The 20,520-nt window shown below is 39.7% G+C and overlaps 1 protein-coding gene across 21 annotated transcripts in view; it reads left to right on the top strand.

Annotated features, from left to right (window-relative positions):
- The window catches only part of CELF1 (CUGBP Elav-like family member 1), a 71,745-nt gene that overhangs the window by 424 nt on the left and 50,801 nt on the right, over positions 1 to 20,520 (top strand). For 13 of the 21 annotated variants that reach the window (XR_007509179.1, XR_007509180.1, XR_007509181.1 and 10 more), the window contains exon 2: positions 16,644 to 16,684. The exons of 4 other annotated variants lie outside the window; for them this stretch is intronic. The gene's annotated coding sequence lies outside the window, so the exon portion shown is untranslated. Of the gene's footprint in view, positions 1 to 9,232; positions 10,411 to 11,223; positions 11,246 to 11,505; positions 11,589 to 16,643; positions 16,685 to 20,520 lie in introns of those variants that run through there. 4 more of the 21 variants (XM_049825728.1, XM_049825726.1, XM_049825725.1 and 1 more) reach the window with 3 other exon arrangements.

The following is a 20,520-nucleotide window of genomic DNA, read 5'->3' as shown; positions in this document are numbered from 1 at the left end:
TTCAGGGGCCCGGAACCGGAGGCCGCCGGTCGTCGTATCTGATCCGAGCGCTGACAGCGCTTCGGGCGCCATTTGGGGAGGGGGGTGGCTGCGGCGGGGCCCGGGGCGGCCCTTGGCGGCGGGGGGGGGGGGGGGGGGGGGGGGGGGGGGGGAGCGGTTCCCCCGGGCTACGGTCGCCGTCAGCCTGGCGGGCTGGGCGGCTGAAGCGCCGCGGAACGTCCCGGGGGCTTATCCCAGGAACCTGGGGTGCGGTTACGTGTCGTGGGGGACACGGTAGGGGTTGTGTCTTTGGGACTGGTGAAACTTGTGCTGGTATACGAGGGGGTAGAGGCAAGTCGGGTGTACGAGAAGCAGGGGAAGTGGAGTTCGGCACAGTGTGAGGGTTTGCAGTCTCGAGTGGGAGAAGGCGTGACAGACGCTACTGGAATGAAGTAGGAAGAGAAATGTAAAAACCAGGAGAGACTGATCATCAAATGAATGATGAAAAGGTCAAGAAGCAATAAAGGTTGATAACAAAATGAGATTTTTCACAGGACTGTTCATGAGTAGGAAGTTGAGAGGCAGCGTTATGATAAAGTGTGCAACCTTCACTTCTTTAAATTCCTGAGGAATTGTGGCCCAGACGTTTTCACCTTTTAGGCACAGGCATTCTCTTATGCCAGAAGTTGTCAGGGAGGCTCTTTCAAATGTTGCAGTTTTATCGTATGTACTGCTTGAGTGTGATCATTGGGTGTGTTTCACCAGGAGCTCGCTTGATTTAGAAAAATATTTGGTAGGGATTTATATCTTGAAGTACGCTTTTCTTCTGGTCTACAAGAGCTTGGACTTTCTGAGTATCTTGAATATATTTATTTCTCTATTTTCTTTTGTGTGCGTGTCTGTCTGTCATTCCAGTCTTACTCTGTGTACTAGTGATCACAGTAATTGCTAAATTATCTCCTGGTGCCTTTTGCTGTCTTCTTTGTTGCTTTTCTATAGATTAGTTCATCAGATAGATTTTACTGCACTGACTTGGCATTGCATATCCATAATAAACCTATCACATTTTTTTTCTTCCCCTCAGCTATGTTCTTGGGAGCTCTCCATAATGTGAGATACTGTGCCTCCTAGAGTTGTGTCTGGACCTGAGTCTTTAAGAGGCAGCCTTGTTGGAAATACTGCTGCTGTGGTAGATGTTTAAAAATACTACTTACGCCTTTACACTGATAGGAAATGTTAAGGTGGGTGCAGTTTGCATCCTGCAACTTAATATGTGCAGTTGCATTCCTCCTGATGAAGAGTCCCCAGGGCAGGAGCACAATTCTTATATCTGCTCTGGGACATGGGTACAGATGTAGACACAAGTAAAATCCCTAAATAGGGATTTTAAAATATGACAATGTAAAGGATTTTTTATTTTTTTTAAAGGTGCTTACTGTTCTATTTCAGCCTGTGCTCGCTTTCAAAATTATTGCTGATATTTATTCTGGGAAAGTACATGCTCTTTTGTGGAGTGTGTTCACCCTTTCTGAATGATCACTCTTGGATGGCTGTGTTTTTCCTTTCCCTGTCAAAGTTTCTAATGTTAATATTGCAGAAAAATCAGTCCCAGATCCTACCTCCTTAGTTACATGCTTGCCCTTACATATCTGCTTCTTTTTTGTGTGTGAAACAAAATAATAGGTGCAGGTTTGGGAAATTGTGTTTACAGGCAAAAGAAAGCAGGAGAACAGTGTCTGTGGAAAAGTAGGCAATTGAAAAGTGACTTGTAAAATCATGAACACTAAACACGAAGATTTATGTGTTATGTAGTTTTGTTTTGAAAGTATGTAGCTTACAATAATGAGAAGGACTTACCTGTCTTTCACAATGGGAGATAAAGAACTTCACAGTAGTACTGTGTACTTATTTCTGTATCCACCTTTTTGCTAGTCCTTCAAAACTAGATGCACTTGTAAGATTATCATTACATGGTGGGGGGGAAGGTGTCTCTAACTTTTCCTTCTGCTGCGAGTAGGGTTTCTGAAGATGCGCTGCCTGGCACTACTCCTCTAAAGGGAAAGGCAAGAAAGGTGGCTACGTCATAGATATGCAATAATTTTACATCTCATCAATAATAAATACATAATTTGCAAGATCCCTTGCAAGTAACCTTTATATCAGTTGAAGAATCATTAGATTAAACAAATTATGGCACTTTGACATAAGAGAAATATTTATATCATTGTGTAACTTTTCTTTTAAAATTACTGCAAAAAATATTATGCTACATTAGTTGAACTTCATAAAAGATAGATGTTTATGTGGTTCTTAAATATTTAGACTCGCATTGGGTTAAGTAAAATACTACCTGTAATCCAGTCTCTAAAGTGAACTTGGTAAGAAACTTCGTTATGAGCAGGTTGTTCCTTAACTATTTCTTGCATCTTTTTCTGAAATATGGTTATTCTCAGTTACTGTGTTTCTTAATTTCATCTGTTTGCCTTCTGGGTCTTCTGCTGCAACTCTCTTCAGAGGGCCTGCTCTAATTTTTTCTTAAGTGCTTTTTTTAGGCTAGGTGGGAAGTGATACAGATTCTCCTTGTTTTTGAGATTTCCTGTCTCTAACTGTGGTATCTAAGAACCCCCCGCTGTTCTGGCTGTTGAAATAGAGACTGTTGTTCAGCGATATGTCTGTGAAGCAGTCCAGTTTTCCAAGTCATAATGTGAGTTTTGCTACTGAAACAGCAGCAATAGTCCAGCAGGCTGAGGTTTATATTTCTGCATTCTTATTTATCATTCTTGCTGTGTCGTAAATGTTTTATTTCTATCTAGGCATGTTCAGTATTGCTTCTTGTCCTTTAGTTTACCATTCCCCAAGGCTATGTGCAGAGTTATTCACTGTGTTGGTAACTGCCTTCAGGCAAGAAAGTATCATTTTTATCCATTGATCGGTTACTGGGCAGGGGAAAAAAACCAGTATAAATTAAAGCAGAGTAAAATACTTGAGGGTTTATTAGAATGGGAGTTGTAAATTGAGAAAAGTTATCTAGGCCCTCTAATGTGTGTCACAACACAGTATCTTGAGTTGAGATCCTGTTACAAGATTTCTTGAGGCAAGAGATGGCTGAACAAAAGTCTTCAGTTTGTGGCACAGGTATATGTGTGTGGAAGCTTTATGCCAGAAGTGGAATCATTGTCCATAAGCTGTCTTCACTGTCCTGTGTATGCATATTATCCTTCTGTCTTCGGTGTTCTGACTTAATATATCATGGTCTGTTTTTTTGTTTTGTTTTTAGAAAAGATATGCTGGTTTACTAGCTGCTCTGTTAGATGCAGAGTACTAGCCGCAAACTGACAAAGTGCAAGTTTTGGTAATGAGTCTGTACTGATTTTAGAGTAGACTTATAACTGATCTAATGGCTTGGCTTGCAGTGGTAAAGTTCCAGGTAGACTAAGATTATATGAACTGGTCTTTAAATTGTATCTCTCTGGGATTTTTACATTGGTTTAACGAAATTACTTGTAAATATAACGTGGAATAACTGGCTTAGGTATGGTTGAAATTCATGCAAATGAGCAGGCACTTTGGGTTCTTTGTCCTTTTCAGCAGCACACCTCTAGGAGATCTTGAATGAGCATGTGGATAACAGGATGAGTGTTCCTCGAGTATCCATTGTCATGCTGATATGATATCTGGCAGGCTTTCCTTTGCAGACAATTTTTTTTTTTATGGTTGCATGCTGTGTGTTCTCTCAACTGAATCCTCTCCCGATTCTTATAAGAACTCAGGTGAAGTTCTGTGATGTCTTATATTGTTTTCACGTGAAATTAATTAGAGTTTTTCAAGACCTTGGCTGCTTTTCACCTCCATCAAAATTGCTCTTTCTGGTAGCTTTCATTTTTATCTGCAGGCTGTTTTCATACTGCACCTTTCACAAAAATAATATAGTTCTTATCCACTAGATTTCAGTATTTCACATGTCAACGTAAAACTATTGTTCTTCAAACATCATTTAGAATTGACTTTTTCACTGAATCCATTAATATTCTGTGCTATTTTTGCCCTAAACTATGCAGTCAAAAAATATTCTAACATATGCACGCTATCCACAAATCCTTCAGCATCTGTTGGAAAGGGAATGTTCATGTCTGTTGGTTTTGTTGGGTTTTTTTCCAAAGCAGAGGATTTGGTTATATATGAAGTCTGTAATTTGAATGAAGTATTTAGCAGACAATGTCCAAGTCTACAGGCAAAAATGACAGCATTTTTCTTAATTTACTATATGTAGAGATTTGCAGGATGGACACCAGGCATCTTAATATCTCTGCAAAGTCTTGCAAGATACAGCTTTGATAAATGATCCTTCAGAAGGCAATGAAATATTGGTCTCTCGGGAAGAGAGAATATATTTTGAATGTCACGTCTAGCTCTTGCATTTCCTGTAGGCACATCACAGTGTAAAAGTAATTCTTCTCTCATTTATAGTCTTAGATTCCTAAGCAGAGCACCATCTCAAAATCTTTTTGCCAGCTCACCTGTGCCTCCTTGTTATTTGCCTTCCAAACATTCCCATTTTCCATTTTAACTTCTAAATTAAAAAAACATACATCTTGGTGACAGGTCAACTTAGTGAAGAATTGTATTTCTTCTGGTTCTTTTTGTCTTGCCCATCATTGTGTTATGACTGTACAATGTCTAGCACAATTTATGAGTGAAACAGTAAAGGTTCCTTGCACAGTCGTAAGTGACATTAGAAGTGATATTGCCATTGAAAATTATCAATATGCAAAGTCTTTGGGGAGAAAAAGGGTTGTATATTTACTCCTGTAAAGCAGTTTTGATTGCTCAGAAATCTGTGGTCATATGCTTGGTGACTTAGGAAAAGATAAGTGAGAATATTCTGATATTTATGGAGTAAAGCCACCCATATTACATTTTGGATTGTGCATTCAGTGCCAGGATTTGATCAGTAACAGAGACTGGCTGTAGGTGGTACTGTCTGTATTTCATAGCGTGGAAGCTCCTATGACACATCGGAATCGATGGAGAGTTTGCTCTAGAATTTCTTTGGGGTTTATAGTATTTTTCATTTAATTCAAGACTAAGTTTAATAGGCATTTCATAACTGCTTTCAGGGGAGCAGGACTAGGACGCATATTCATGGTCCTTTTTTGTGAGGAAAATAATTCAGGATATGCTTAGGCATACAGCTAAATCTGAGTATGCTAGTGTCTTCCTGAATGTGCAGGGAGCCTAAACCATTATCTCAGTCATGAGAAATTTGAAAAATATTGAGATTGTTTGTCTAAATACCAGCACTTTTGTATCTACTTGCAAGTCACATTACAGAACTACCTGACTAATGCACTTCTCAGAGTTCTGAGTTGGTTAGTACGTTTCTGATATAGCTCATAGTCGCAAATTCCACTTAATTGTACGAGAAAACTTTTCTGGTAACTTCTGTAAGATAGTTTTGTATCACGACATAAATGTGGGATACGCTAAGTATAAGAAGTAGGCGGCAGCATAGGTTAATATCTCTTATGAAAAATTATGCTTTTGTATGTAAATGAAACTGCTTTCGAGTTTGCAGACTGTCATATCCATGTACTAAAAAAATCGGGGACTATGCCACTTTTTTTTTTTTTTTTTTTTTTTTAAAAAATACCTAGGGACTTGTGGTTTTAGTTACACTAATTTTGTGCTCTTTCTTTGCCAGAACATGAAAAGGGGAGCAGGATGAAGGGAGAGGAGGGGATGCTGCATAGAAGTGGATTTCTTCTGTTTTCAAGAAGAATGCGTAGAAAAATATTTGGGTTTTGTTTAAACACTGGCAAAAAGGACTACTGGGAAAGCAGACATGATATGGCAGGTCACCATAGTAGTTGGTGTCAATCAATGGGAAAGGTCATGCTTACTGGTTGTCGTGGTTTAACCCTAGCCAGCAGCTAAGCACCACGCAGCTGCTGACTCACTCCCCCACCACCCAGTGGGATGGGGGAGAGAATTGGGGGGGGGGGGGGGGTTGGAGTAAAACTCGTGGATTGAGATAAGAACGGTTTAATAGAACAGAAAGGAAAAAACTAATAATAATAACAATAGAATAATAATAATTTAAAAGGGATTGGAATATACAAAACAAGTGATGCACAATGCAATTTCTCACCAGTCGCCAACTGATGCCCAGTTAGTTCCCAAGTGGCGATTCCCCCCAGCCTCACTCCCTCCAGTTTATTTACTAGACATGTCATCACATGGTATGGAATACCTGTTTGGCCAGTTGGTTCAGCTGTCCTGGCTGTGTCCCCTCCCAGCTTCTTGTGCCCCTCCAGCCTTCTTGCTGGCTGGGCATGAGAAGCTGAAAAACCCTTGACTTTCAACTAAAAATTACTTAGCAACAACTGAAAACATCAGTGTGTTATCAACATTCTTCTCATACTGAACCCAAAACATAACACTATACCAGCTACTGGGAAGAAAATTAACTCTATCCCAGCTGAAACTAGGACACTGGTTAAGGGAAATATTTTTTAAAAGGGAGAGTGTTTAAAAAGATGGCTATAATTCAATTTGTGGGGGGAGGGGAAGGTCAAACCAAGAGCTTAGTATGCGGATGTGTGCGACCAAAAGCAACAAGGAAGACCTGACCAGTTCAGTAGTTCTTGAAATGCTGGTGTATGTGGGGATTCCCTGGAAGGGAGATTTTTGTCTTGTGTGTGAGTTGCTGCCCAGATTCTGTTGGATGAAGAGTGTTGGACATTTCTGCATTATTAAGGTGGGCTCAAGCAAAATTAACTTGGAACCAATTTCAAAACAGTAACTCCTTTTAAATTTGTACACTCTAATTCTTTTCTTCCCCTGAGCAGTGTGACACTGAATGAGGATGTGCATGTGTAAAGGAACTTGTCTTAGCAATGGTCTCTTTCAGAGACCATGTATGGGTAAAGCAGTTTGGCTGGTTCAGCTCTCTGCTCCTCCCTCTCAGAGAGCTGAGCAGAATCCCTTCTGCTGAAACGGTTGTTCCACTTTCTGCTTTCTATATTTGTACAGCAGCAGCACACTAGCTAACTAGGCAGTGTGGCTGGCCTTGTGTGCCTTCGGCATTTGCTGAGCAGAATTGAGAGCCGGGTCTTACAGTCAGTCTCTGTTGTTAGGTCCGTCTGTATGTCTGTCTGCGTCTCTGGGGAGGACTGGCATTCCAAGTGAAAGGTGATCTGTTTGTGGATGTTTTCTTTTTTTGTAAAATGCAGTTCATCCAAGTTGGGAGTCTAGGGACCGGGAGTGGAGGAGGGAAGGCAGTTGTCTTGCAGGGAGAGTATGTAGTGGGTGGCAGTGGCATCAGAAAGATACAGTTTTAACCTCCAAAAGAGCTGCTGTCTTCTGGGATGAGGATTTTAATGTCCCTGCCTGCTTTGGGGAGCGATTAACCAGGGCCTGTATCTTCCCATATAAGGTCTGTTGTCACTGCCATGAAGATTAATGAAAGCTAGATCCTGTCCTGGAAGAACTGAGTACTGTCTTTGCTTGTTATGGGCAAGGGGGATTAATGAGGAGCTAGACCCTGGCCAGCCTAGTTTGGAATAAGGAGTTGGTGCTGAGGGATGGGGTTGTAGGAAATACCTTGTTAGGAAGAGCTGGAAACTTTTAACTACAACTTTCCTGGCTGTGCGTTTGCATAAACTTTGTATTAAGGCCCCACAAACAAACATCAGGATGACTATTTGCTTTTCTTTAGTAGATCAGGTGAACAAACAGTGCAACAAGTCTGTTAGCTGCTGACACTGTAGTAAACTGTTGATATGATGTTCTTTGAGTAGCAGAAAGGTGCTCAAAACAGCGGCAGCAACTGGATCCAACTTTGGCAATACAATTTTTGAGGGGGAGAAAGAGGGAAAATAGGTTATACGGTACTTTTTCTGTCTTTTAGGGGATGCTGTCCACTTACAAATTCTGCTGCCTTTTGAATATCTGTGCAAATAGGCATCCGACCTTTTGTTTCTGGAATTTAAGCGAGGAAAACATTTTCACTTGTGAAACAGAAGGTAGCATCTTGCTAAAATCATTCTTGAGGACCATGTTCCACAAACTCAGCCTGAATTATTTTTCTTTCCTACAACTGCAGCGTCTTCAGTGTCTTCCTCTTGAGAAAGCTGTGGGTATCTTGAACTTGGAAGAAGCAAATTTTGAAGGCAAATTGAGGGATCTCAGCTGCCTGGCAATGTCCAAGTTGCACTGTATCTGCAGGCAGGGAACTGTGATGTGTGACAGAGGGTCATCTCATTCTTGAACTGCTTGAACTCAAGCAACTTTGTTTTGTGGCTGTTTTCTCATCATTCTTTGTTTAATAGGGACACACCACAGTAGTTGTTCCATCTTCTTCCGGAAAACCTATGAAATTCATTGTGAATATGCAGCTTCTGCGATGTTAAGCTACTTAAGTGGCCTGTACGTTTCCTAATTCTCACATCCTCTTAAAGCCTTCTGCCTTTCTTTCTTCCCACTTTTCTGCTTCCTGACTCGCCAGTTGACATCCTTTTGTTTATACTAGCCAGAGCAAAGTGGCAAAAACATGATCTAAACTGTTTCCGCATTTACAATACCAATTAAAAGCAAATCCTGGTACCGCTTGATGCCAGTGATTGGGGTTGTACAATTCCTCTAAAGTGTTTTCTGGTAGCATACTTAATTTTTGCTTGTAGTCTTGTAGCAGGAATATGATTAGGCAGTTTCAAAAGACCTCTTGGAAGTACACTATTGCATGTTCAAAAAATATTGCTTGTCCATTCTTTGAAAGATGTCGTGGTAAATGGATAGAACACTGAAGAAATCTGTGTTCACCAAGTGCACTGTGTAGATGAGAGATAAAGCCAGGCTGTAAAATGGCACTAGGGGTTTTAAAACTTCCATTTTGTAAGAATCTTCCTAAGGGCAGTATGTAAGGAAGTGACATTGTTCAGAGCTAAGCTAAGCTGTTTCATCAAGGTTGGAGGCAAGTGAGAAATTAACTTTAGTCTGACATCCTTTTGAAGGTTGTGAAATTCTACAGGAAGGGGTAACTTTTTATTTTCTTCTTACCTTACTGCTTACTGCTTTTATTCTTTATGAAAAAAAATATTTTTTTTATGTCATAGCTATGCAATTGAATAATAGAGTTGGGTTAAGGGTGGACATGTGGGAACATTACAGGAATTTGAAATTAAGTTCAGTGTTCATCTGAAGTTAGTTAAACTTATAACTGCTGTTGAAAAGCTATTAAAGGTAATAAACTCAAGGAAGAATAAGTGAAAAGTGAAAGTTGAAAAAAATTTACTTGTGATTTTTAAAAAGCTGAATCATGTAGTTTAATCAAGGATAGGAAGTGACATGTCGTTAAATATTGGAGGCAGTCCACTGACAAAGAATTGGGGCAGTAAAGGCGATTATATGGAAGAACATGCATACACTTCTTACAAGTATAATGTTTTCTTAACAGAAGTAGTGAAAGCTTTATTTATCACTTGAGGCTTTTAAAAAGGATTAATCAGTAGAGAATTAATTATGTGAAATTCTGTACCTAATTCTGATTATGTAGTTCCATGAGTAATTTGAATGAGCATGTGCCAGTATTGCTCTGAAAGAGGCTTGTTCCATCTTTCATGCATTTCCCCTTTCCTTTGTGCTGCCAAGAGCATCTTTGTCTTTGTGCAGTGAATTGAATTGGGAAACATGTCCGGGTTAAAACTATTATTTTCCTCTTGTTGGTAGGCTGGATCACACCTGGATCATTTTCTTTCTCAGGCTTGTTATACAGAGGTGGGGATGGATAGCTTGGTGAGGAAAGAGCTGTGCTCTATTCTTTTGGCAAGAGCATTGGCTTAAACTGGATCTACAGTAAGAATATCTTGATCTATTGCTTTGTATTTCTGCCCCACTTCTATCTAGTCTTCATGAAGAGCTTATATCCAGTCTTCTCTAGTAATATAACCCCCAAAAATGAAGTAAGAATTGTTACCTGCTGTGACACGTATCATTTGGTTCTAGACAGGGAGGTACTAAAAGTTGTCATAACATATTTCTTTATGAATGCAGTATTTGATACATTCTGTGTTTGAAGCTGCTGTACAGAGATGCGTGCTGTTCGTTTAGGAAGAAACTGGTGATGATCCTCCCTGATGTGAGGACAGAGAGAAGATAATGTGCCACGTAGACTGTTACATGCGAGGGCTTGATTCAGGAAGCAGTAAGGTACCTCCAGAATCTAGATATGAGGTATAGAAACCCTGATAATCCAGCAAGATATATAAGAGGATTTTATGTCTATTTTGAGTCCTCATGCAGCCAAAACTGTATTTATAGCACTTGTTTTTGTCATAAAGTTTCTGGAGTCTCCTCCTGCTAGCAGTGGAAACCAGCTGATGTCATACTGTGCCTTCCAGGAAAAGTGAACGGAAAGAATTGATGGAGAAGTGTGTAAGTGAAGAACGTCTGAAAATACGTGCGTAAAACTACAAGCAAGCACTGAGTCTCTCTAGTTCTTGGCTAAGTGCATTGACACTCTTGATCCTTCTCACCCTTCTCCCCCCACCTAGCTAAAGTCTAAGATCAGGCAACATATCCAGCCTTGTACAGCAGGGAGGATTTTTGAGGCCTTGGGAAGCGGGAGGAGCAAGTGAAGCTATGCTGGCACAAGAGTCAGTGAGCATTAATCATCACAGGCGAGCAGCCTGGAGAGGGTGTTTCAGGGTCACAAAATGGGCCATGAGGGTAGTTTGTGGAGTAAAAGGCTGCAGGTATTGGTAGGAAAGACATTCTCTTAGTCATCTTTAGATGTTCGTAACTAAGAATGAAAGTTAGGCTTCTTCAGAGAGAAAAGGTCATCTTAAGTGTGGCATTACATTTGTGAATGGTATTCAGACAAAAATAATGCTTCAAGGTGCTGCATGTGTTTATGCATTGGTCTGTTTTCAGTAGGTATTAGGTTGTAAATTAATGCAGAATTTTTTCTTTTTTTCTGTATTATTTACAGTGGTTTTTATGCTTCAGGTACTATATAAAGATATTGAAGAGGGAAGTAAATATTGCAGAAAAGAAACCAAAGTATATACAAATGGTGCTGCAAATGATGACAAATGAGAAACAAATGCAAATTTTGAGAAATGAGAGAGCTTGAGGAGAAGCTTAGGAAGGCTGTTTTGCAGTGAAATGGTTAGATTTTTATGTCATTTGGGCTTTTGAACAAAAGTCAGGACATTCCTAAGTTTCCACAGCAACGCCAGTGTTTGCCTCTGATGAAGAAAAAGAAATAGTAAGAAATATTTTTTTAAAGCTTCAGCTCTACACACCCAATATTAAATCTCTTAAAGTGTTAATGGAAATTATTTGTTGTTGAAAGTGATTTGAATCAATATTCATTCCTTAAAATAGAGCATTGACTCCAATTCTTTGCAGATATAAATGAGTGTAATTTGAGACTTGTATCCATTTACTTCTGCAAAGGATTTGACCGTGTGCCTGTTACAAAAAAAAAAATAATAATTGAGCATATTTTTACTCTTTGGTTTGCAGGCGTGGCAATGGCAGATTCTGCACGGTAGAGTTCATGGCAAGTATTTGTCTAATATAAGACAAGCAAGAGACACAAGTTTAAGGTAAATCAGTCTTTCTTAGTCATGCTTCTTTGAAATAAAATATAAATGTTTATACTTAAACATTTTGCAAATACAGAATTTCAAGCCTACTCAGAATTTTGTATCCAGTTCAATTCTGATCTTTCAAAATTGGGACACCTCAAAATTATTTTCCCTCCGAAGCTGGCAGTAGATGCTGGAAATGGTCATATGCACTGTGTCCTCTTTTGGTAATTTAGGTGTAATAGTACAGAATAGTGATTGCATTTGAGGATCTTTGTGGGGAGACCTGCAATACATCTTTATTCTCTCTTTGGATTTGAATCTGTTCTCTTTTGTGTAATCGAAAGTGTGTAAGTACCTTGATATCATTATAAAATTATTTTAACGCAGAGCTATGCAAACTGTGTCTGTCTAAACACTGCACGGGGATGATTTTCCCACTGAAATTTTATTATCTTGCCTTTAGGGATAGGTAAGTGAAAGTGTTAGTATTTGAATCTAGTGGCTGAGATGGATGAGGTTGTTAAAGTTCAGCTAGTGTTGTTGCTTCTAGGAGTAGGCTTAGCGGTTAAACTGAGAATACTGTTTCTGTTTGCTACACCTCAATCTTTTCCCCAAAAGAAGTTATAAAACTCTGTGCTACATCTGATAGGTCTTCCTGTGGCGTGTACAGTATCCAAAAAGCAAAACATGAATGCATGTTTTCTGAATATTTTGGATCCTCATTCAAAAAGTAAATAAAATGTTGTGTGGGTGTGTGTACCTTCTGTATTTGCAACTCTTGAGGTATTTTGAGAGTCCCTTAATGCCATGATCTGGAAGGATATAGCAAGCGTAAGTCTTTTGTTGGTGAGATTCTTTGTTTTTTATTAACAGGCAAATGTTTTGTGAAAACTCTTTTTATGAGGTTGTTTACTAGGTTTTCAGCTGAGATGCACTTGTAACAATGTGATGATACTCTCTGACTCGTGTTGAACACATTCTGTCACTAGTTCTCAAAATACCTTTTCACGAAGAAAACAAATAAGATGATAATACTGTACAAATGGAAACTCTTTTAGTACCATAAAGTGACTTGTCCAATGCTATTCAGTCCCATAGCTAGTAACAGAACTCATGTCTTCTAAGCTCCGGTCTCATGTTTTCAGCAGTAGACCATAGGATTGTTTTGCATTCTCAAAGTGTGTCTCTTGACACTTTCATTATGGGTTGTAAGACTAACGATCAACCTTGGGAATGTTTAAGCTGTAATTGCTTACTGGGCATGGAGCAGACATTGCAGATATGGTCTACATTCCAAATGTTAAGTATTTTATGATGGTCTCATTACAGTAACGCAAAGCATGGCATTTAAAATGTTCCCTCCCCCCCTTTTTTTTTTTTTCCTTAATCTGCAGTGGTCTGAAAATGTGCACCTCTTCTATTCTTCTTTCTGTTCTTCCTGTTATATCTTAAGTTGGACAAACTTACATCGTGATAGTTGAACATACTGTTGTGAGTAATTTAACTGGTCTACTTACTAACTGTACAGATTGTCTGCTAACCTGTACACACATTAGTACTTGTGCTGGTGATACTGAAGAAAACAGTGTTAGACGGCTCTGTCTGCAAAAATAAAGTGAGCAGGTGCAGTGACTAGGAGCTGTTGCCTTACACTGAGCAAGTAGCTTTTGGTGCTGAGAGGTTTGGGTGGTGTAGATAGCAGTAGAAGGGCATTTCTCAGATGAGAAAGTATGGCTGCTTCCTTCATAAGGTTTTGGCACTGTAGGAGTCTCTCATTGCTATCTCTGTTGTCTTGCTGTCTCATTAGTAAAGTTTACTAGAAAGTGACACACTTTCTGTGGGTTGTGACCCAAGTTGTACAGTAATTGAAACTTAATCTGGTTTGTATAGGCCTCTCTATTCGTAATCTGATTTATCTAGTGCACTTGCTTCTTCGCTCTCTGATGCATCGTTATCTCCCTCCTGCGCTTCCTCCAGAGAAATAGTTATTTTTATATTTCCAGATTTTTACTTTGGCCATATTGGTACTTGAAAGTATGTAAATCCACAGTGAGTTCAGACTGAATGTTGATTTATGTGAGAGAGAGACTGTTGATGCCAGGATGTATCTGAGGTTGAGCTATGTGGTCTGTTTTATCTGTTAGCCTCCTTAATTGTCAATGATAATCTTGACATCCCACAAACATTAATTCCTGGAAAAGGTAATGAGAAATCAGAACTATCTGGTCTAGACAAGTGCTGACTGTGACAGTAACTTCATTGATCAGAATCCATTAAATGATCCGGTATTCTCTTACAGATGGTCCTAAGTGCTGGTGAGACTGAAGTTTTGCAACTGAGTATCAAAGCAGTATCATTGGATTTATTGGGCTTATATGCATTGTCTAGTAGTTAGTGGCTAGAGCCACTTGTTTTCATTACCAGCTGCAGTTCTATTTATATTATATTGCATACCAGAAGTTAAAACTGTTTGTTTATCAGCAAGAGTGTATTTTGTCACTCTTAGATCTGGCAGTGCTAAGTGTTAAATCTAAATGTTAAGCCTTCATTTTTCTACGTGTAATTGTCAGGTGCTGTCATGGTTCCTCCCAGCTTTCTACAGAAGAAGTTGGAAGTGACATTTGTACTCACTGTGTGGGACTTTAGTCAGGGGGGCAACTTCAGGAGAAATCTTCTTTGCAAAAGCTGTGACGAGATGTCCCAATTTACACCTGTTAATTGTTTTGCTGTCCCCACTAAGAGCGTACACTGATGCAACTATGAAAACAGTTCGCTATCAGTGTGTAAGGTTGGGCTGGGTTGAATCTGCAGTTTGCACAAGAGCTTACTGCCATGTCAGTTAATTACAGTAATTGCTGTGCTACACACATAGCTAGCAGCATGCCACCTGTATATACTTTGATCTGAGGTATCCACGTTCTGATTTCTTCTGAGAAGAAATACGTATGTCAGATTCTTTGGCCTTTGGGCCAGGTTTTCTGATGTATAAACTTGGATAAAGTATTTGATTTATTTATGTTCTGCATGCAATTAAATGAACCATACTGAAACAATTTTGTTTTGAGAAACATTTATGATTTAAGAGCATTCTCCCAGGCTTTCTACAGGTGATTGTCAGATTTGCTGCTTGCTTTTTAAAGTTTTTGTTGTCCTGGATTTTGCCTTTGATTCAGTAAGGTGTATATTTTTTTCCCAAAGGTATCCAAGAATTATGGGTTCCTTTGGCTATGTTAGCTGTACTTTTGGTCCTTTGAAGTTTTTAAATTAATTCTCTAGAGTGTTACGTAGTTACTCATGCAAAGGGAAGATTTTCTTTTTAACATTAAAAAGTTGTTTACAAGTATATTCTTAAGCATTTATAAGATCAATGAGCTGTGTATTTAATTTTTTTTTCTGAAAGCTGATTATCACAGAAATAGAACTTGGCATTTATGACAACTTCCATAGGGCTTAAGTACCTGGCAAAGATCACGTTTAAAAGGAAGAAAACAAAATTCTTGTGTTGCATGATGTTTTGAAGCCAGGTCTGTTAGCAGGAATCTGAGACCATTTTTTGGCCATAAACAAATATTCTTTAATTAGACTTCAAAAAAAGCAAAGGAATGTGGGCGAGGTGGAAGGAGGTGTTCTCAGGTAACATATTTGCCCGAATTGCTAGTAGGAGCTTCATCATCCAGAATGTTATTGTGAAACAGAACAAAAATAAGTATGTAAAGTGTTCCCTGACCAATAGTCAGTTTTCAGTAATATTCTAGAAGAGATAAATTCATAATTTTGAAAATACATATTTTGGATAACTGATTTATGTTTCTCAGGATTCATGGATTTATTGTTCTTTAGTATTATAAGGAAATTATTTTTTGTTGTTGTGTTTAGAATTCTGTGTTCCTTTAGAGGGTATAATATTTTATTGAATCAACTGAACAAATTCGGAAGAAATTAGAACAATGAAAATTATTATTAAATAGTGATAAAAAATTCCCAAGAGATTTCTGTCTGGAAAAGAGGGCATGAATGCATGTGATAAACATTAATATTACAAGACAACTTACAAGAGGATATGGATCACTTATCCACGCTTCTCAAAGAATATAGAACAAAGGTTATGAAGGGCCTGTGAAGTAGTGAAAATGTGGGAACTCAAATAGCCTTGTATAACTCTTCTCCTTACAGACAAATGCAGGTTTTGGTTTGGTATCTGTAGACAGGTAAATGGATTTGGATCTTCTGTAAAATACTGCTAGACTACCATGAGTGTAGTTCTGCAAAATAACCTAGGAGGAAGCAGAGAAGAAAGTCTTAAAAACAAACAAACAAACAAAAAAAACCCACCCCACAACACCAAAAACAAAACAACAAAAAAAATCACAGCAAACCCCCCCCCAGAGAACTAAAAAATCCAAAGTTTGTATTTAAATATATGCTAGCTTGTGTTGTGGGTCAATTACTGAATCTGCAGAAAGAGAACCCTGAATCAGAGTAGCATCCCCTACTTATGAGGTGCTAGTACAGAAAGTCTGTATGGTTCTTGGTTGATGACTTGTTTAAGATGTAGAAATAATATTTTTTTCCATGTGTTGTTAGTTCTTTGTGTTCCCTAATTCAGACCTTTTTCATACATTTCCATCTATTCTATCTTAAAGAGTTCCCATCTGCAGCTTCATTGTCATCTGTTAGTGCTGCTGCTGTTGAAATAGTGTAATACAAGAGCTTAGGATTGTGGGTACTGCTGTTGGTAACTGCTTCTGTCATAAGAGCCAAAAAGCCAGATGGGTAGGATATGTCCACTGAACGTTATTAGGAAGCTAAAAAACTTGTGTTTTCACCCATGTTATGTTTGCAGTCCTTTCTTTTGCACCCTTTCATTTATTCTCTGTATCTTTGAAATGTGTAACTTCATTTTTGAGTCTAATGAGGGTTGTTACCACCTCATGATGACTTCTGTTGTTAGAAATATGCTTTACTTTCACAGTCCTCAGCATTGTACAAGATGGAGTTCATGTTAAAATGATTGTTATTATCTGATTTTAACTCTGGGGTACTCAATGTCTGTTTTGTCTTACCTTTTAGAGTGAAGACTGGAACAGCTAGAGCGAGGTGCATAGCTGCAGGTATGGACTAACTACAATTGTATCCCTTGGTTACATATTGGAGCTTCTTTTCAAAGGTTTAGAGAGAAGTTGTTTTTACTTTCAGTGAGGAAAGCAGTCGTTTTTCACTGCAGTGAGCAGTGGTCCCTGAACCTTAAACTCTTCACAGTTTCCTGCATTTGTACTGCTAGAGGGGGTTGGGAGTGTTAACAACTTGGGACTGTGAGTACCAAGTCAATAGGCTTCTTTAGCTCCATCTGTAATTTAATAATTTTAGAAACATAACTACAAAGTAGAAATGTGTGTCTTCATAGTAATTTCTTGACCAGAACAATTCTGAAGTACTCTGTAGTACATGAGACCCTAAAGGTGGGTATTACTGAAACAATTCCTTATGGGCTGAGACAGATTTGATTATGTGCAGCAGAATAGGAACATAGTCTAGTGTGAAAATGCTTGGATCTTCTGGTGCAATTTTCTTAATGCCTGAAGTCCAGTAAGGGTGTAGTTTCATGAGACACCTGACACAATTCCCCCTTCCTGTCTTATTCAGTTTCCAACTGAGTAGTCCAGTGTCCTTTGGTTATGCTTGGTCGTTGTGGTAGTTTGACTGCAGGGTAGACAAAGTCGGCTTGATAACCCAATAAAAAGGCTCTTTTGTGATCAAGTTGTTATTTCGCAAGTTTAGCAAGTTGGCATGATTTATTCCGTGGTTAAAGGAGTACCAGAAGAACATATCAGACTAACTGTGCATCTTAAGAGTTTCAGTTCACTCCTGAGGACAATTGACCTGTGTTAAGTAATACTGTCATGCTCAGAGTGTGGTGCTAGTTGCTCTTCTGATGAATCGCCTCAGCTATGGCAGAAATATTTAAGGTGTGCTTTAGGCTGTAGACAACCAGGGAAAGTTGAGGTTTGATATTGCCTTGAGGAAACGCTTGTTTTCTACTATGGTCAGACATTTGCTACAGTTTTCATAAATACATCGGAAAGGATTTAGTCATATCTATATCAGAAAGAAAATTGAATTTGTCTTTGAAGTGCAGGGTATCCTGTGTCTCCATAGGTTGCTCATCAGGGTAGAAAGAGCTAAAGTTGGATTGAGAAATCCAGGAACACCTTCATTTTCAAGTGATTTTTAGAGAATTGGTGATTGACCTCTGTGTTTGGAAGTACTGGCTTGAGGGCATTTGTCTCCAGGCATTGTGGGTGTTGCAGAACAATCAACTTCTTTCCTAAATGACTGGTGCTCTGTACTTTGCCCTTCCTGCTCCTTTGCTGCTCCATTAGGACCATACAGAAGATAGGAAAGAGAATGCTGGTCATTATATTTGTGGTTTTGTATGAAGAGTTTGTATCTTTTGAGACAGACTAATCTGTGATTAGACCTAGTTTTTCAAACTTTTGGGATTCTGCCAATTACAAAACACAGATCCAGAATCAATAATTTTGGATTACTTAAATAACAAAATGCACTGCGTTTGTGTGGCAGGGTTTTTGTAGCGAGGGAGAGGGCTATAGGGGTGGCTTCTGTGAGAAGCTGCTAGAAGCTTCCCCGGCTCCGAGTTGGACCTGCTGCTGGCCAAGGCTGACCCAATCAGTGACGGTGGTAGTGCCTCTGGGAGAACGTATTTAAGGAGGGGAGTGGGATGTGAGAGAAACCCCTGTGCAGACACCCAGGCCAGTGAAGGAGGGGGAAGAGGTATGCCAGAGGAGGGGATGCCCCTGCAGCCTGTGGTGAGATGGCAGGCTGTCCCCCCCCAGCCCGTGGAGGTGAGCGGGGGAGCAGATGCCCACCTGCAGCCCAGGGAGGAGGACACCAGAGCAGGGGGATGCCCCCCAAGATGGCCATCACTCCACAGGAAAGCCCGCGCTGGGGCAGTCTGTGCCTGAAGGACTGCAGCCCGTGGAAAGGACCCACGCTGGGGCAGTTCGTGAAGAGCTGCAGCCCTCGGGAAGGACTCACATTGGAGAAGTTTGTGGAGAACTGTCTCCTGTGGGAGGGACACCACACTGGAGCAGGGGAAGAGTGAGGAGTCCTGCCCCTGAGGAGGAAGGAGCGGCAGAGACAATGTGTGATGAACTGATTGCAACCCCCATTCCCCATCCCCCTGTGCTACTGGTGGGTAGGAGGTAGAGAAAATCAGGAGTGAAGTTGTCCTCGGGAAGAAGGGAGGGGTGGGGAGAAGGTGTTTTAAGATTTGGGTTTACTTCCTATTATTCTGTTGTGATTTAATTGTTAGTAAATTAAATTGGTTTTGGTTTTTCCCCAAGTTGAGCCTGTCTTTTGCCTGTGACCATAATTGGTGAGTGATCCCTCCCTGTCCTTGTGTCACGAGCTTTTTCTTTATATTTTCTCCTTCCCATCCCACCACGGGGGGACGAGTGAGCAAGTGGCTTTGGGTGCTTTGTTGCCAGATGGGCTTAAACTACAACAGTCTTTTTTTTTTATTTGGTTGGTTTTTGTTTGAGATAAGGACAGTTTACTGGGACAACACAAGGAGAGAAGTTACAATAATAACAATAGTACTAATAAAAGAATATACAAAACAAGTGATGCACAATGCAGTTACTCACCACATGGAACCTGATGCTCCTTCACTTCCCCTGCTGCGATATCACACTGACCCCCCCAGCCTGCTCCCCAGTTATATACTGAGCATGACATCACACAGTACGGAATATCCCCGTGGCTAGTTCGGGTCAGCTGTCCTGGCTGTGCCCCCTCCCAGCTTCCTGTGAAAATTAACTCCATCGCAGCCAAACCCAGGGCACAAACCAATCAGATTATTTAAATAGCAAAACAATCATCAAGTTTATGGTTGCTGAAAATAAGTCACGAAACAGAACACTTCCATTTGGTGCAAGATCCGTGGTTTCTCATCTTAAGAGCAACATAAAGTTGAATTCCTCTTCCTTAATGTGAATGTAGAAAGGTGTTCAAATGAGAGAGGATTGTCTTTTCTTGAACATCTGATAATGGTATGTAAAATTGTTTGTATGCATCCCAGTATGAAATGCCTCTGATGATTAACTCCATAAATTAAGTACACATATACATATCAGAATGAAATGATGGCATTCCGCTTCTGGTCTGGTACAGAGAACAAAATTGAAGAGGAGTCAGCTTTGCTTTGAGATAAGGAATCAATCAGCCTTTGAAATACCACTTGGTTTTGTCCCCCACTCTTCTGGTAGCTGCTATCTTTAACTGGACAAGTTTTTGCATAGAGAGTTTACTCTGAGACTTGGGATTGCTTCTTGTATTTGGAAATTTATATGCCACTTTGCTAAAGCAGATTAAACAGTTATTCTTCTGTCAGATATTACTGTCTTAAAAGTGCCTTATGAGCATTGACAGTTTCAAGACCAAGGAACTCCTACTTTTGTATTGACTCTTGTCATATCCACATTTACCGTGCTGATATTCTGCTGGAGGAAAAAAATGCCTTTACGCTGTTTAAATGCTCTGTGAATAGAGCACTGTAGTGTTCATATTGTTCTTACTGCCCTGCCCCTCCTTTAGGGTGATCCTCTTGTTTTCCTGAAGGTAAGCTTTCATGAAAACTCCATTGAGACAGATCTGTGGGCATGTTGTATGATGAAGAATAGCAGCTTAGCTGTTTTTACCTGAAACGTGTCTGTGTTCAAATAAAATTTTTGCAGATCTGAGCCCCTTCCAAAATAGACGTCTTTGGCATGGAGATGAAAATGGGCATTAAAAGATTGTAGATTTGTTTACTTGGAAGGAACTTCTGTTCTGCCATAAGTTAATTATTCCTCAATACTTTTAAAGCCATTTGTAGTTCAGGAAAGTAGATGTAAATTTCTTTGGTTATAGATTTGTTTGTTTGGAG

Source organism: Accipiter gentilis, chromosome 22 (assembly GCF_929443795.1).
Source record: "Accipiter gentilis chromosome 22, bAccGen1.1, whole genome shotgun sequence".
Lineage (NCBI taxonomy): Eukaryota > Metazoa > Chordata > Aves > Accipitriformes > Accipitridae > Astur > Astur gentilis.
The sequence above is the reverse complement of the archived record's forward strand: the minus strand, read 5'-3'. Positions and strand labels throughout refer to the sequence as shown.